Raw genomic sequence first — 15,232 nt, 5'->3', positions numbered from 1 at the left:
CATAGTAACAGGTAAAAATCAAACGGTCTGAGCATGGTTACGCATGCACTTCCTGTAAGTCAACACATATTGCATTTCCACTAAGAACACTGAGCCACCATGACACCACTGCCTGATCACAAGCAGGCAGGACTTTTGAGAATTCAGGCAGTGGGAGCCAGAGCAAGGACGACCTAGATTAAAAGAAGCACAGCAGTGGAGTTTGTGGACGAGGGGCGCATATATCTCCTTAGGAGGAGGTGGACACATTGGGCAAACACCAGTCATGAAAATCAAAGTTAATGGGAAAAATGAGCCCACTAACTAGAACACTCATTAAAGCAATCCTACCTAAACAAAGAGGCTCACGGTGCTAGGATTGTGTTAGTGTCTGGTGGTGCAAAGAGGAGAGGGAGCGAGTAAGAACCCGGTGTGGCTTGCCAAATAGGCAACAGATTGAGAGTAACAGAACATAATGGGTCAACTTGTTCTGATTTCTGTTCATCTGTGGCTTACTGATGGTAATATTGGTGATGGCAAGGTGGCAGCCAAATTGACTTTTAGCTAGGTGCCTTGTTCTTGCATTTGTTGGTTGTATGAACTTCAAGGAATTGTATTGACTATCTAGGGGACGTTAGAATACTGTTACCCAAGCATGCAGTTTAGGTTATTTCTTATTTAAGAAAAAGGCAAAAAATAAGACTTTATTAGTCTAACTCCAGTTGATGCCTGCTAGCTTTGAAGCTCACATGGATCACTTGTACAGGCATTCCACTCAGGTTGTCTACACATCCCATCAGCGCGAAAGCAGTAACAATGACTTTTTAACAGTTGTTAATGGACGTTTATAGTGCAACCATGTGGGCTACCCCAACTGCTTTTTTGAAAGCATTAATCTGCATTTTCTCAAAGGGTGGCATTATTTGGCCACAAAACTTTGCACAACCTACTTGTAAACATTCTGTCACAATCTACCAGTGCTTTTGAGCTGTATATCTGGTTGACAACCATTTGAAATAGTGGGAGAAGAATACCCCAGAGTAAGAAAAATTGCCATTAAGGTTATTTCAGCCTTTCAAGTCCTTGCACTTTCCTCTTCGCTACACCAATGCTTCCTTCAGCAATGCCATGCTCCAAACGTGCTGCAATGGTGTTAAAACATATGGAAGATGTTGTGGCAGTGGCTGATGCACTTATATAGTGGTGGGTCAGTCTGCAGAAAGACATGCTGGGTTCCTGCAAGAGTCTTAATGTGACAACACACTTTTAGAAAGGGTGTTGGTCACGTTTCCTGCATGATGTTTTGGGGAAGATTGTACAATATAACAGGATTCACACTTCTTGGTGACAATCCATGCTCATTTTCCCTGTCCACAAGAATGGTACAAGAGACAGACACCAAATTATAGCTGACTTCCTTTTAGATGTTTAAGTAAACTGTTTGCTACCATTTTACACACACGACTCCTATAAATGAGCAGAGGACAAATGTGTTAAGTGCCTTTCAGACTGAATATCGAAACGGGTGGTCTACAGTTCACGTTTGCATCCTAAAGTTAGTTACCAGGAGAGGTAATAAAGGCCTCTTCCCCCCCCCCCCCACATGTTATCTATAGCGACTTCAGCGCAGCAATTGGTAGCATTTATACACTTGCTTTGGCCCAAATTACTCAAGTGGGGTATTCAACTGGATCTTTTTAACATGATGCGTCAATGAAGATTACCCATGCTTACAGCGCAGGGCGTCTTGATTCTATTAAAGACACGAAAGCAAGCATTATGGCTGAACGTCTTTATTCCCATACTTCAGCAGCTTTAAACTTTTCCTTTTTCAAAGAAACTTATTGAACACAACTGAAAACACTACAAGTGATTGAACTCCCAAGTCAACTTTGAGTAGTTTCCCTCATCTTCATATCCACCAATTGGGGCTCTCCTACCCAAGCATGTCACATCCCTGACTAGGTCCTTTCATTTTCCTTTGTTGATCTGTCAAACTTGCAGCTTCTTTTCCAGTCCACCTGTATTGGAATGCCAATCTCCATCCACCATAAACATAGAACCAAACCATAAATGAAACAAGCATTTGAACCACCACTCTGCAACTTGCAGCTTTGTCCAATTCGTCTATACGTGGTGTATCCGTTACATCTCACCCATTCTTCTGTTCTTTGCCTGTAATGTAACAATACAGATGTAAGTGTGCGAATATTCAAACAGTACATCATGTCAGTTCCCCTTGCCTCGTCATAGTTCCTTGTGTACTCCTGGGTGGGATAATGCTTGCCTCTGTGTCTTTGATAGAATCAAGAATTCCTGCGCCGTACGTATGCATAATCTTCATTATGTGTCAAGACCGTAGGCGAGCATTATCCTTGTTCAAAGCTATCAATCACTGTAACTGCCACAGTTGAAATTAGCTTAAAGTAAAATGTCTTAAGGGTAGAACTGTTCGCGATTTAAATATAGCTTCTAGCTCAGCTCTTGTAGCAACAGCTTTGGATGCCATGATACCCCTCACGGAATGTGTTCCCAACAACGTTACATCAATAGCTGCACACACCATCACCACCTGCACCCTCTGGCAATGGTAACCGCTGGTACTGCCCTGAAATACCTTCTGCGTGCAATAAGCAGCTGGGATACGCGTTGCAGCCTGACGTCCTCAGTCATGGTCTCATACGCTTTAATGCATTTTGTTAGACACAGTTGACAATAGAGTTAGATTTGCTACCTTTTGCAATGCTAAATGGCACTCCTTCTGAGTAGAATATTTTCCTGTCTCTTTCCAATGCCCTCACAGCAGACATTACATGACACAAGACAGAGCAACATTGCCAGCTTCCCTGACAACTGCTTTAAGGAAAGATTCTCATTTACAGGCCACAACACAAATAGGTTAAGCACCAGATTACCATCCCATAAGGATGTGCATTTCATTATTGGTTGTTTGCAAAGCCTCACACCTTTGAGTAAACTAACTACCGCCAGATGTTGTTCTACTGGCGAACAGTCCACTTGTTCGTGTCCCGCAGATGATGGCTGATGTATACACGCGGACAGTCCTAAACGCTCTACCTTACTCGGTGTCACTAGGAAATTGAGAACCTTCACAATAGGGACAGAAACAGGATAAACACTTTGCCGCTTGCACTAGGTTTCCCACTTGCGCCATGCTGAGTAATACCACTCGAGTGTACAAATCTAGCAGCTTGTTCCAAAATACCCAGCAGGCCCCATCTGTGCTAGATTCCATATCCTCACTAGAAGGTGAAAATGCCCTGCCGGGTCGGTCAGCAGATCTAGACGCTTTGAATTTGCTTGCGGAAAATCAGAAGAAAGTTACATTAGAACTGGAAACCATTCTTGTGACTTCCATGCAGGTGCTGTGATCACTAGCTATGCTTCCTCCCTGCGAACATTCGCTAATACTCTGGCTAGCATTAAAAAAGGTGGACAGGCGTAATGCATCACTCCGCTCCATTCTGCAGGAAGGCATCCATTCGCAAAGTGCCCGGCTCTAACCTCCAGCTGAAATATCTGCAAGTCTCTGTGTTCAATCAGGAAGCAAATAAATATATGACTAAAGAGCCCCATAAGTTATGTAAACTTGTAAATACTTCTCTGTTCAACTTCCACTCACTGGATGTAATGGGAATTCGGCAAAGAGTTCCCAGTCTGCCCCAGTCTCAGCAACGAGTTCCCAGTCTGCCCCAGTCCGATCCAGGGCGCATCCATGGCTGATAGTACAAAACAGAAATCAGGGCCACAGACTTGCCACAAAACACTGCAGCAGCGCCGCATGCTGAATCCTTGGACAGCCTTGAATAAGGTTGCAACCACTGATGGTAAGGTAAGCAAAAATGTTGTTGCCTTGCTGACGTGCACGCCTGCCGGCCCTTCTCTGGTTACGGCCGAAGCGTGTGAAGAGCCTGCTGCGGCCGCTGCTAGACTGGAATGTAGTCCTATAGTTGATTTGTCTGAGGCCGTGTCATCCATCGATCCGCTGCCTCATACTGAGAGAACTCGGGCACTTAACCGACCCTGAACAGACTGTTTTGTCATCTGCGGTAACGCTACCCGAAATCCCCTTGCTATTGTTAAATAATTTGGAACCTGTCTCCAAATTGATTCGCGAACTACGAGAGAATATTTCCAGCCCTGCAACGCCTGAGCTTTTTTATTCACCATTTGAGATTACTGGTGCAGACTTGATGGCTGTCCCAAATGTTGTACTTTTTTCTAATGAATTTGAACAAACTATTCCGACAAGCCCGACAAGCCTGAAAAGCCTGAAAAAGCCAAATGGCCTAACGTCAATATCATGTGAGCATTCATTGCAGGATCAACCTCCTGCTTGTAACTTAGTTGAATGCCCTTTAGTGGTGACAGAAATCCCACAGAACACAGTTGAGCTGAGCGTCCCACCCATTAACTCTGATGTACAGCTGGCTGTGTTGATGGCACAAAAGAACCTTCAAGTGCTCCACTGAAAAGCTCCCATCGGATTCAATTCCACGCCACGCTTGAGGGTCTGGCATCACTTGGGAAAAAGATCATACGCTACCATGCCACGCCCAGCATAACCTGTCTGGATAAATCCGTAAAACAAACCTTTAATCTGTCAGAACCATTGCCGGATGAAACCTTTTTGAGTAGCGAATTTGCTGAGACCCTGCACAGGAAAAACAGCCGAGTCTGTATGCAGCCCGCTGCGAGTACCATACTAGTTAAGGAAAATAACCGGAACCCTGTGCTTCAGTTCACTGCCCCAAACTCGCATTGCTCATTTGCTTTGGCATGTCTGGATAAATCTAGCTCAAAACACCTACATGCGGCTACAATGAATTCATCACAAGTTACTTTGCCGCCTCAAGTCCGTGAGCATGCCAAATCAAAAATGAGCACACCGATGGCGCCCATGAGGAAAAGCAACAGCGCCAAAGGTCGAGAGTCGGCACGAAAAACCAGCCATATAGTTGAAGCACAAGTGTCAACCGAGGATATCCCGAGTTATTTGTGAAGTGGAGCAGACAATACCGGCCACACACCAGCAAAGGCCAGTCTTTCCTCGGCTACGGCCATGCAAATTCATAACAACATCTTGGCGACTACTTCTCTGGCGATGATACCTTTTGTTAAATTATATGAAGCCCTGATTGAACGGATTCAAGATCAAGGTGCAATGTTACAGAATCTGAACCAGAAAATGGAACAATCTGAAAGGTCCATTACGTACCTAAAAAAGAAGATACATGCAGAGGCAGAGTGTACAGTGGCATGGCAACAAAGGCAATATGACTTGGCCACTCGTAACAGTTCCCAAAACGTGAAATTGGTCAAAGGATTGCTAGACGTTATCAAGCTGATGCGAAAGTGCCAATGTCCTGTCTCCAGCGGCTGCGACGGCATCTGCACAAACGGACATGAATGTAGCAAATGTGCTGAATGCTCGTGCTCCCTCTGATCAGAACATAATTTCGATTGACAATGTCATTCGGACAAATGCGGGTGTGATGGACCCCCGACAGAAAATGAAAAAACCCACTATTGTGGGTGGAGAAAATGAATCGCAGAAGTTACTGGAAATCATTAAGGAAAATGCAAATTGCCTGGGTGATCAAAGGATCCAAATTCAAGATGATGAAAGCAATGATGTCAATGTTGATGTTTCCCAGGATGATATCCAAATTCAAAAGGCAGTGCCCGTGAACCACTTCTCTTCTTTTGGTATCTTTACTGGCACAGCAAAAACGACCTCACTTACCACACACACGGTTGCAACCAAAATCCCGGGAAAAACTGCAAGTGGAATAGCGACAAAGAAAATCAAATCGGCTGGTCCCACAAAGACCAAGGCATTCATAAGAAATCTATCGACTCCGCCAAGATTAAGTCTATTCAAACGTAATGATGGTCCTAAATAGAAAAAGTCAGAACCTGAAACAAACAAGGTTATTCATGCTAACATAATTCAAGAGAAACAAAAACTGGCCGTAAAACGAAGAATAATAATTTCGGACTCTGAGACAAGTAGCATTACAACTCCATCTACAAACTTACGTGACTTATCCACCTATTCGATCCCAGTTGATCAAGATGATTCTATTGCTTCAAGTTGCAATCATTCTGCTCCAACTCGGGTTCACTCTCAGAACCCAAATAATGTGTCATCTAGGGTTATGAAACCCTTAGCTGAGCACCACCGCACCATTAGTGCTGCCACTGGAAAGGCAAACTTAGTGTCCGAGTTTGAACCGCAGATGAATCCGAAATGTACCTCAAACAAGCGAAACCAGCATGTTCATATTAAAACGAGAGTACATGAGGATAAACCCGCAAAAGGAGCACTTTGCTGCCGTAAACTACGTTTACAAAATATTCAAAGTGATGACGCCGAAGTAAATTTAAATCGAGCAAACATCATGAAATTATTCAAATGTGTGCCATCGCTACGCACAATCGAATCGGATGACATACGGATTGTCGAATATGCGACAGAAAAATCTTCGGATCAGGTACTTCTACACATCAACTCTGCAATTATACGCAGCACCCTCTTAAGAGCTATCGATGAGCTGTTGTTCTTTGGGTTTGGTTCGTCTGAACCTGATGAGTTTGAATTTTCTCAAATAGAAAAACGAAGCGAAGTTAACAAACAAAAAACGAAACCTGTTGATTGCGCTATGCGAAGTCAGTCTGAGTATCACCCAGAACCAAAGACATGAACAAAACTTGCAAAAAAATGTATCGTCTAAAAAACATAATCTAAACCGACCCAGAAATCAGTGTTAGCCATGACTGACCAACATTGAATGTCCATCTCTATTCCTATCATGGAACACATGCGGTTTTAAACACTTATTCAATGACTTTGAAATCTCTTTGAAAAGTGTTTTCATCATTTGTTTACAGGAAACATGGCTCTGTAAATCGCCAATGTGTGACGGGTTCACCATCTTATTAAATCCCGCGGAAAAGAATGAGAAAGGTCGTCCAAGCTCAGGCCTAATAACAATGGTGAGGATCACACAAACATGGTCAGTTCCTGTGTTGGTAAATCCTAACCCATATGTGCAAGGTACCATCATGCACACGATGGAAAAAAGCCTCCTAGCGAGAAAGTACCTACTGATCATAAACGGATACTGGAATCCAGCAAAGATCAGCACAAATTACTTCATAAATGCAATTTCACAGCTAATTGATGACGCTATGTTAGCTCATAGCAACTTGTCAGTTATTTGCTGTGGCGACCTAAATTGGACCAGGTTCAAGTTTGATCAATCTCTGCAGTTGCACCAGCAACTGCCAAATGATGCGATCGATGAAAGAGGGCAGAGATGGCAAAATGCCATGGACTTGCGGGACTTATCCATGTTAAATGGTATAACAAAAGGAGATGTTCCCGCTAAGCCTACATGGCACCGTGATAAAACAAACCGCATACTTGACTATATATGGATATCTAAAAACCTTGATTCAAAGATCGTAGACTTACAAGTTTGGAAAATGAAATACAGCGACCATAGTCTCCTGCAACTACGTATTATGTTTGACATGAATGCTCCTAGCTGTCCAACTAAGGATGCTTTGGAACCAAACTCTAGGGGAAATAGTCTTCGACTCCATAGAAATCAGATCCAAGGACTTGGCACAAAGCTAATGAACATTCCAGCCAATCAAGGCACTGACTATATTCCACTGCTGACTGACATCACCATTGCTGGAAAATCGTCAATGCACTATGGGTGGTCTCACCGACATATACACAGCAAGGTGCTACATGAAGCGAAAAAGGTTTTGCGGAAAGACCTGAGAGAAATAAGAAAACGCCTTCCAAGACCGGATGTCAGAGACGCAGTAAAAGCAAGACACGTGACATATCAAAACTGGGCAAAGTCACATGCCATCGTCATCGATCAAGATCGTGCTGTGTATACGTTACAGCTACTCATGACAAGAAACATGAGATATCGGGAAGATTTTGAAATGGATCTCTCAAAATGCACTCCAAACATAACAAACACCATACCAGGAGACGTATGGGATGTGCATTTTTCCTCGGTCTTTCAAAAATCTGAAATTGCGGCAATGTCTATGACCATTACTGATGACACCCAGTGGGACATTCAGATGTTGCATGTTGAGATTGTTTGAGCCATAAACGATTTAAAGACCTCGCGTGCAGCTGGACCACATCTGATTTCCAATGTGGATCTCAAAAAACATCCAAGTGAATGGGCTGACTTTATTGGAAACTTGTTCATGAGAATTGGATTGTCTAAAAAAATTGCCTGAATCGTGGACGACTGCTATAGTGGTGCCAATTCATAAGAGGGGCAATTGGGACGATCCGAACAACTATCGCCCAATTGCCCTCTTGGATACGATTGGTAAAATCTTCGGGTCAAGCTTGCGATTAAAACTTGGAAAGTGGGCTGAAGTTTCGCAGATCACCGACATACGGCAAACCGGCTTCACGAAGGGTGTTGGGGTAGATGTAAATCTGATAATTTTGACGATCCTAAAACTGGAAAAGTTTTTTTAAAAAACTGGAAAATCCACTTTGCATTCATAGATATGAAACAGGCATTTGACGGTGTGAATCATAGCCTACTTTGGGCTAAACTGTCAAAATGGTGTTGTCCGCCATCTATCCTCGAACCAATCATTGCCCTTCATGAAGATACATCAATCAAAGTCTGATTAAATAACAGTGGCCTGCTATCCAACACTATCTTGACCCACAAGGGTGTCAAACAAGGATGCCCATCGCTGCAGAGCTGTTTAAACTTTTCCTGGCTGATCTGCCGAACCACCTTGAGCAAGTTCCCTGTTTTTCTCCTATGATAAATGGAATTCCGATCAAATGTATCATCTATGCGGATGACCTGGTGCTGATGGACAGAACCCAAATTGGGCTCCAGCGCCTTTTAGTGAGTCTGCAAAAGTACATGGTTCTAAATGAATTGCAATAAACACCTCAAAAACAAAAACTGTCTCAATTGGAAACGTAAAAAACAAGAAAGATAAAGCTTTTAGGTGGAAAATCACCGAAGCCCATATTGCCTCTGTTCATTCCATTAGATACCTAGGGATAAAATTCAGTAATTCTATCTGTGAACAGCAATGGGTCAATGAACTGACATCAAAAGTGATGAAGCTTGCTTTGCAAGGAGTGAAAATCAACAGGAACTATGGAAAATGTTCTTTGGAACCTGTCCTTAGATTCTACCTACAAAAAGTTGCCCCAATTATAACCTTTGGGGCTGAGGCTGGGTGGAATATAAGTGAACAAATATGGCATGTATTGGAAGGCCGATTTTGGCGACATGTGCTGAGGTTGCTACAAACATCGATGTCGATATTGAGACATGAATTAGCAATAAACTCACTACACAGTACAGTGGTCTGGAACTCAATTGCGACCATGCGTAAAATGGTCTTGAAGTCACCGGCGTATAAATGCTTTACCAATGAGTATTCTCCAAATAGCCAAGAACTACTCAACACATGGTTTCACAAGTTATTGGCATTTCTGACGGCCGCAGATATAAATAACCAAGAACTTTTAAACCTCCCGCAGTGCGCCAAAAAGAAATTCGAAAATTGGGCCTGGATTGTAAATGATGAATCACGACAAAAGCTGAAATCGACAAAACTTCTGGAATGTGATCACAGGAAACTAAATGAACCGGCACGATATCTACTGCATTGTCCATCCCGGCACCATCGGGATCAATTTCTTAGGTTCCGGGCGAACCTTCTGAAAACTAAAGAAATATTATGGCAAAGAAAAGACAAATCTATAAAAGATAATCTCTGCCGGTTTTGTGTACAGTCCTTTGAAACTTCGAAACATCTGTTAATTGAATGTAAACAGTTAACCAACGCTCATTACACCTTGGAAAGTTTGCCCCCTAGATGAAGACATGGACGCGTGGTGTGCTAGGAGTTTTTCCGGAAACAATATTAAACTTGTGTGCAATTGTGAACTACTTTGACATGGTCTTGCAAGCAGATGTTTAACACACTTAATACGTTTTTCGTTCTTGTTGTGAGCTGGTTTTATGGAGGGCTTGTGGATGATTTTTCAGTTTTCTGTTTTCTTTTCTTTTGAAACAAAAGTTTGAAGTTTGTGTTCAAACTGAGTTTTTCAAATAAAAAAAAAAGTAATGGGAATTCCAGCCTCCTATGACGTTCTCTTCCCCTGGGAGATATTATGCTGTAATAGGGATGTTCCTCTCCAGGTAGTAGTGCCCTAAGTCTTTCACTAATTCGACCAGCATCTTGTTCTTCCTAGTCAGTTGATGTACATTGCCACCTATGTTTTCCATCCTGAGGAGGATACAACAGTTCTCCAGCATGGAGTCTAGCATGGATTCACAGGCTCATGAATATTCCATGTCAGGCCGCGAATCCTAGGTAAAACGAAAAACAATTTCACTTGCACTTACAAACTGTCTTTCTCCTGTAAATCAATCACCGAGCTTTGGGTCATACTGCCCCCAGCCAATGACTGCCCTCTCCCTAAACCCCTCCTCTGGCAGTCATCTTCAGATTTTTATTGCACACTGCATTGTTGGGACTCCTCTTGTTTTGCTCTGACAGATTTTCTACGTTTTCGCGCTTTATTTTGGTAAAAAAGTTCCTATTTTTGAAAAAAGAGCCGGTGTGCTCTTTGTTTCTTTGACCGGCAAACAGGGTTCCATTGTCTGTGTCTTTCTACGCCCCTCAAGGGCAAGAATCATTGAGAGTTCATTGAAGGTTCCAGAAGGCATTTGGGCGTACACTGCACGCCGGACCATGCCGGAGAAGGATGTCGGAGGTTGCCTCTTCAAGCTCCAGCTGCGGATTGACAAATGTGTTTGTGGAGGACAAACATTCACAGTGCCTCTGTCTCCACCCGGATCACAAGGAAGTGGATTGTGAGATCTGCCTTGGTTTCACCAAGTCCACTGTCAAGGATCGGCACAGTAGATTGCCAGCAATGCTCAACGGCCAGGCCTCTATCCAGCTCTCTACCCTGTGTGGCAAACAGGGGCATGCCTTACCCAGGACCGGACGGTCCAAGCAGCGGGCTGCCAAGTCCTTGGAGGGCGCTCCATCCGTGTGGGCCCAAGACCAGGCCAAGCACCATGAATCTGATTCTGCTGCGGTCAATACAACGAGCAAGGCGCGCTCATCTTCACCATCTGCTTTCATCTCAAGTCATCGCTCCAGCTCCTCCTTGAAGAGGAAGTCTGCTAACCCCGGAAAGCTGCGTGAGAAGCCAGATAAGGCCAAGGCGCAGGGTAAGTTGTCCGACCTACCCTTGAAGGCCCGGGTAGTCTAGGGACACGGGGACGGACAAGGCGATGACAGACACAGACGACAACAGCAGCGTTTCCTCGCCGCCGTGAGCTTCTCCCACGGACGAAGTGGGTTTGTTCCACTCCATGGTTGCCCACGAGTCTGAGCTCTTCCAGCTGCCGCCAGAAGAGACTAAGAAGGAAGGTTTCCTTTACCAGCGACGGGAGGCTAAAAGGAAGACCATTCTGGCAGTGCCTCACCTGGACAACGTTTGGAATGAGGGCCTGGGGCTGATGAGGAATCCAGCTTCAGCCCCAGCAAAAAGAGACTGGCTGGAAAATAAAAGCTGGATGCCGGAGTCTGCACCCAAGTGGCTGCGATCGCAGCCCTCCCCGGACTCTGTGGTCTCGGCAGCTGCAAGGAAGAAGTTCTCAAATCCATCGTCTTCGGACAGCGAGGGGAAGAAGTTGGACGCCAGGGGTAGAAAGGTGGTATACTCGGCAGCAAGGCCTCTGCCTCACCCAGGACCGGCTGGTTCGAGGAGCGGGCTTCTAAGTCCTTAGAGGGTGCTCCATCTGTGGGGGTCCAAGACCAGGCCAAGCACCACGAGTCCTTTTATGTCGGGGACACAGCGCAAGTGGGTCCCGCGACGGGCAGAGTGCGCTCATCTTCACCATCTGCCTCTATCTCCAGCCATTGCTCCAGCTCCTCCTCGAAGAGGAAATCGCCTAACCCAGCAAAGCTGCTGAAAAAGCCAGAGAAGACGAAGGTGCAGCAAAAGGTGATGGCGCAGACGGACCATGTGATGTCGATGATAGTTGGTGGCAGTCGCCCTCTCGAAGGCTAAAGGGGCTGACCGTCGAGGTAGCCCTGGCGGTGCCCAGAGTAGCCCTGCCACCGAGGCGGGAGGCCTCGACCAAGCCGGTGGAGAAGACACCAGAGAAGAGGATGCCATCCCTAATCCCAGCAGGGCTTTGGGGGGAAGCCTCAACCGTACTCCAGGGCACGTATAGTTCTTCCTCTGGCGAGGAGGACCAGGTGTCCATTCACACGGTTCAGGAGGACGTGGGGTACGACGACAGAGATGGCGGAAGCATTGAGGGGGGCGACGGCGGAAATGACAACAGCGACTGGCCCAGTAGGCCTACGCCCTCCCCACCCCCGACACCTCCGCGGTATGTTTTGTTGGACATTCTTTCGACCATGCACAGCCTGGTGTCAGAGATTCAGAAGAGAATGCAGGCGACACCACCAGCCCCGGTGGCAGTGACTCCGGACCAGCCTCCAGCGAAAAAGAGGAAGCACCACCCTACGCCGCCACATCATCCTCCACATGTGCCCTCCTCCCTAGGGACACAGGGGTGGACAAGGCGACTTCGGACACGGACGACGACATGGCCACGGTGGCCGGTTAGCTGCAGCCAAGGGCTTCTCCCCCGTACGAGGTGGGATCGTTCCATGCCATGGTTGCCAGAAGAGACCAGGAAGGAAGGTTTCCTATACCAGGAAGGAAGGTTTCCTATACCACGTGCAAGGCCAAGAGGAAGACCATCTTGGCGGTGCTGCTCCTGGATGACATTTGGGAGGAGGGCCTAGCTTTGATGAGTAAACCAGCCATGGCCCTGGCCAAGAGGGATAGGTTGGAGAAAAAGTACTGGGTGCCGGAGTCCGCACCCAAGTGCCTACATGCACAGCCTTCCCCGGACTCTGTGGTTTCGGGGGCAGCTAGAAAGAAGAAGTCTAACCCCTCATCTTCATCCTCCGTTCCTCCAGATAGTGATGGGAAGACGTTAGATATCATGGGAAGAAAGGTGATCTACTCGGCGACATCAACAGTCAGAGACCCACATTCTTGCAATCCTGGCCAGGTATGAACGGGAGCTGTGGTGTAAGATGGCCCCTCTGCTGGAGTTCCTGCCGGATGATCAGCGGGTCGAGTTGCTTTCCATCCTCCAGGAGGGGAAGGTGGTATCGGACCATGCTATAATGGTGGCACTGGAAGTTGCAGACACAGGGTTCCGACAGATGGGGGGAAAAGTGTCTTCCTCCATCGTTGTGGCTGGCAGAAAGGCACCAACTTCCGTCAAGAAGTCCCGACGAAGGTGCTGGACATGCCCTTCAGAGACAACCTCTTTGGGAAAGCTGTCGACGAGTCGTTGCAGGTCATTAAGACTGACACAGAGAGGGCATGTGCTCTGGGCACTCTTTAACAGCACTGCCCTTCCTTTCGGGCCTCTGGTGGTAAGTCCTGCAGATCGTCGAAAGGGTTCGGTGGAGGGTCCTCTTCATACCGTCAACCCTCCGCATCCACGACCCAGGAGGTCGTTCCAAGGCCTTTGGTGGAGGTGGCTGACGTCGTTGCCCCCAGGGTGGTACGCAGGCCCTGAAGCAAGATTGAACCACCTGTGACATTGGACCCCCGCCCATGCACCCCGGTGGGAGGCCGTCTGGCGGGCTTCGTCAGCGAGTGGAAGATGATCTCTGTCGACATATGGGTGCTGGACGCTCTCGCCCACGGATACACTCTAGAGTTCCAGCAGAAGGGTTCCACGGATACCTCTGGTAGCCCAGCAGGAGCAGCACATTCCTCAGCTCCTGCAGGAGGTTCAGGCCATGTTAAGAAAAGGGGTGATGAAGCTGGTTCCAAAGCGACTCTGGGGCTCCGGAGTCTACTCCAGATACTTCTTGGTAAAGAAGACTGGGTGCTGGTGGCCCATTCTAGATCTGCGGCGCCTCACCAAATACCTCCAGTCCCAAAAATTCAGGGTGGTCACGTTGCAGCATGTTCTCGGCCAACTGGAGGAAGGAGACTTCTTGACTTCGCTGGATCTGGAGGACGCGTACTTCCACGTCCCCATTCACGAGAAGCATCGGAAGTTCCTGCGCTTCGTAGTACAGGGAAGGCACTACCAATTCAAGGCCCTCCACTTCGGGATGAAGCCGGCGCACAGGGTGTTTACAAAGTGACTGGCACAAGTGGCGGCCCATCTGTGCCTACAGGGGATACACGTGTACCCGTACCTCGACGACTGGCTCATCTGGGCCAGGTCAAGGAAAGTCACTGACGAACGCACAAAGGACCGTCTGGCTGCTGACAGATCTGGGGTTCTCCGTCAACTATCCAAAGTCCTGCTTGATACCATTGCATAACATGCTGTTATGGCGGCTCCTTCGGAAGAGAACATAGCGGTCCTGCTGGGCAAGGTACAACGGCTGTTGGCACTGAAGACCGCTAAGGTGCAGACCTTCAAGTCGTTGCTCGGCATGATGGAGTTGTGCATCTACCTGATCCGGCTCTGCAGGTTGCGGATGCGACCCCTTCAGGAGTACCTGGAGGCTTGCTGGATCCAGGAGTCTGGAAGCTTCAAAGACAATATTACCTCAACGAGGAGTTCCGTCGAGTAATAAGGGGTGGGGCGTGCCCTCTAACATCGCCGGGGCACAGGATTTCAGAGCCCCCCTTAACAGGAGACTGTCACCATGGACTCTTCCCTGGAGGGGAGCCTACACCAGACGTCTCCACACCAGAGGCTTGTGGCTGCCAGAAGAGAGGGATCTCCACATCAATATCCTGGAGCTGCGTGCAGTGTTCTGGGCCCTCAAGTTGTTCCTTCTGTCTGTCCCTCAAGGGCAAAGTGGTAAGGGTCTTCATTGACAACACCACCACAATGTTCTACATCAGGAAGCAGGGGGTCACCAGATCCCCAGCACTCTCCAGAGAGGCACAGGACTTGTGGCACTGGGCTGTCGCCCAAGAAATGTTCCTCCTTCCTTTTCACCTGGTGGGAGTCAAGAACACCATCGCCGACTCCCTCGACAGGGAGCTGTGCTCCTGCCACGAGTGGGAACATCGACAGGATCAAGTCGACCGCATCTTCCTCAAGTGGGGCAGACCCCAGATCGACAACGAATTCCAAATGCCAACAATTAGCCAGCGGGTTCCATCAGCCGCGGAACA

At 47.0% G+C, this 15,232-nt stretch overlaps 1 protein-coding gene across 1 annotated transcript in view; it reads left to right on the top strand.

The window, feature by feature from the left end:
• SMURF2 (SMAD specific E3 ubiquitin protein ligase 2) overlaps positions 1-15,232 on the top strand; it is a 1,271,870-nt gene that overhangs the window by 1,177,147 nt on the left and 79,491 nt on the right. The window lies entirely within an intron of this gene.

Source organism: Ambystoma mexicanum, chromosome 3q (genome assembly GCF_040938575.1).
Source record: "Ambystoma mexicanum isolate Mex_15411 chromosome 3q, UKY_AmexF1_1, whole genome shotgun sequence".
In the NCBI taxonomy this organism is placed as follows: Eukaryota; Metazoa; Chordata; class Amphibia; order Caudata; family Ambystomatidae; genus Ambystoma; species Ambystoma mexicanum.
This window is presented reverse-complemented; position numbering and strand designations above follow the sequence as displayed.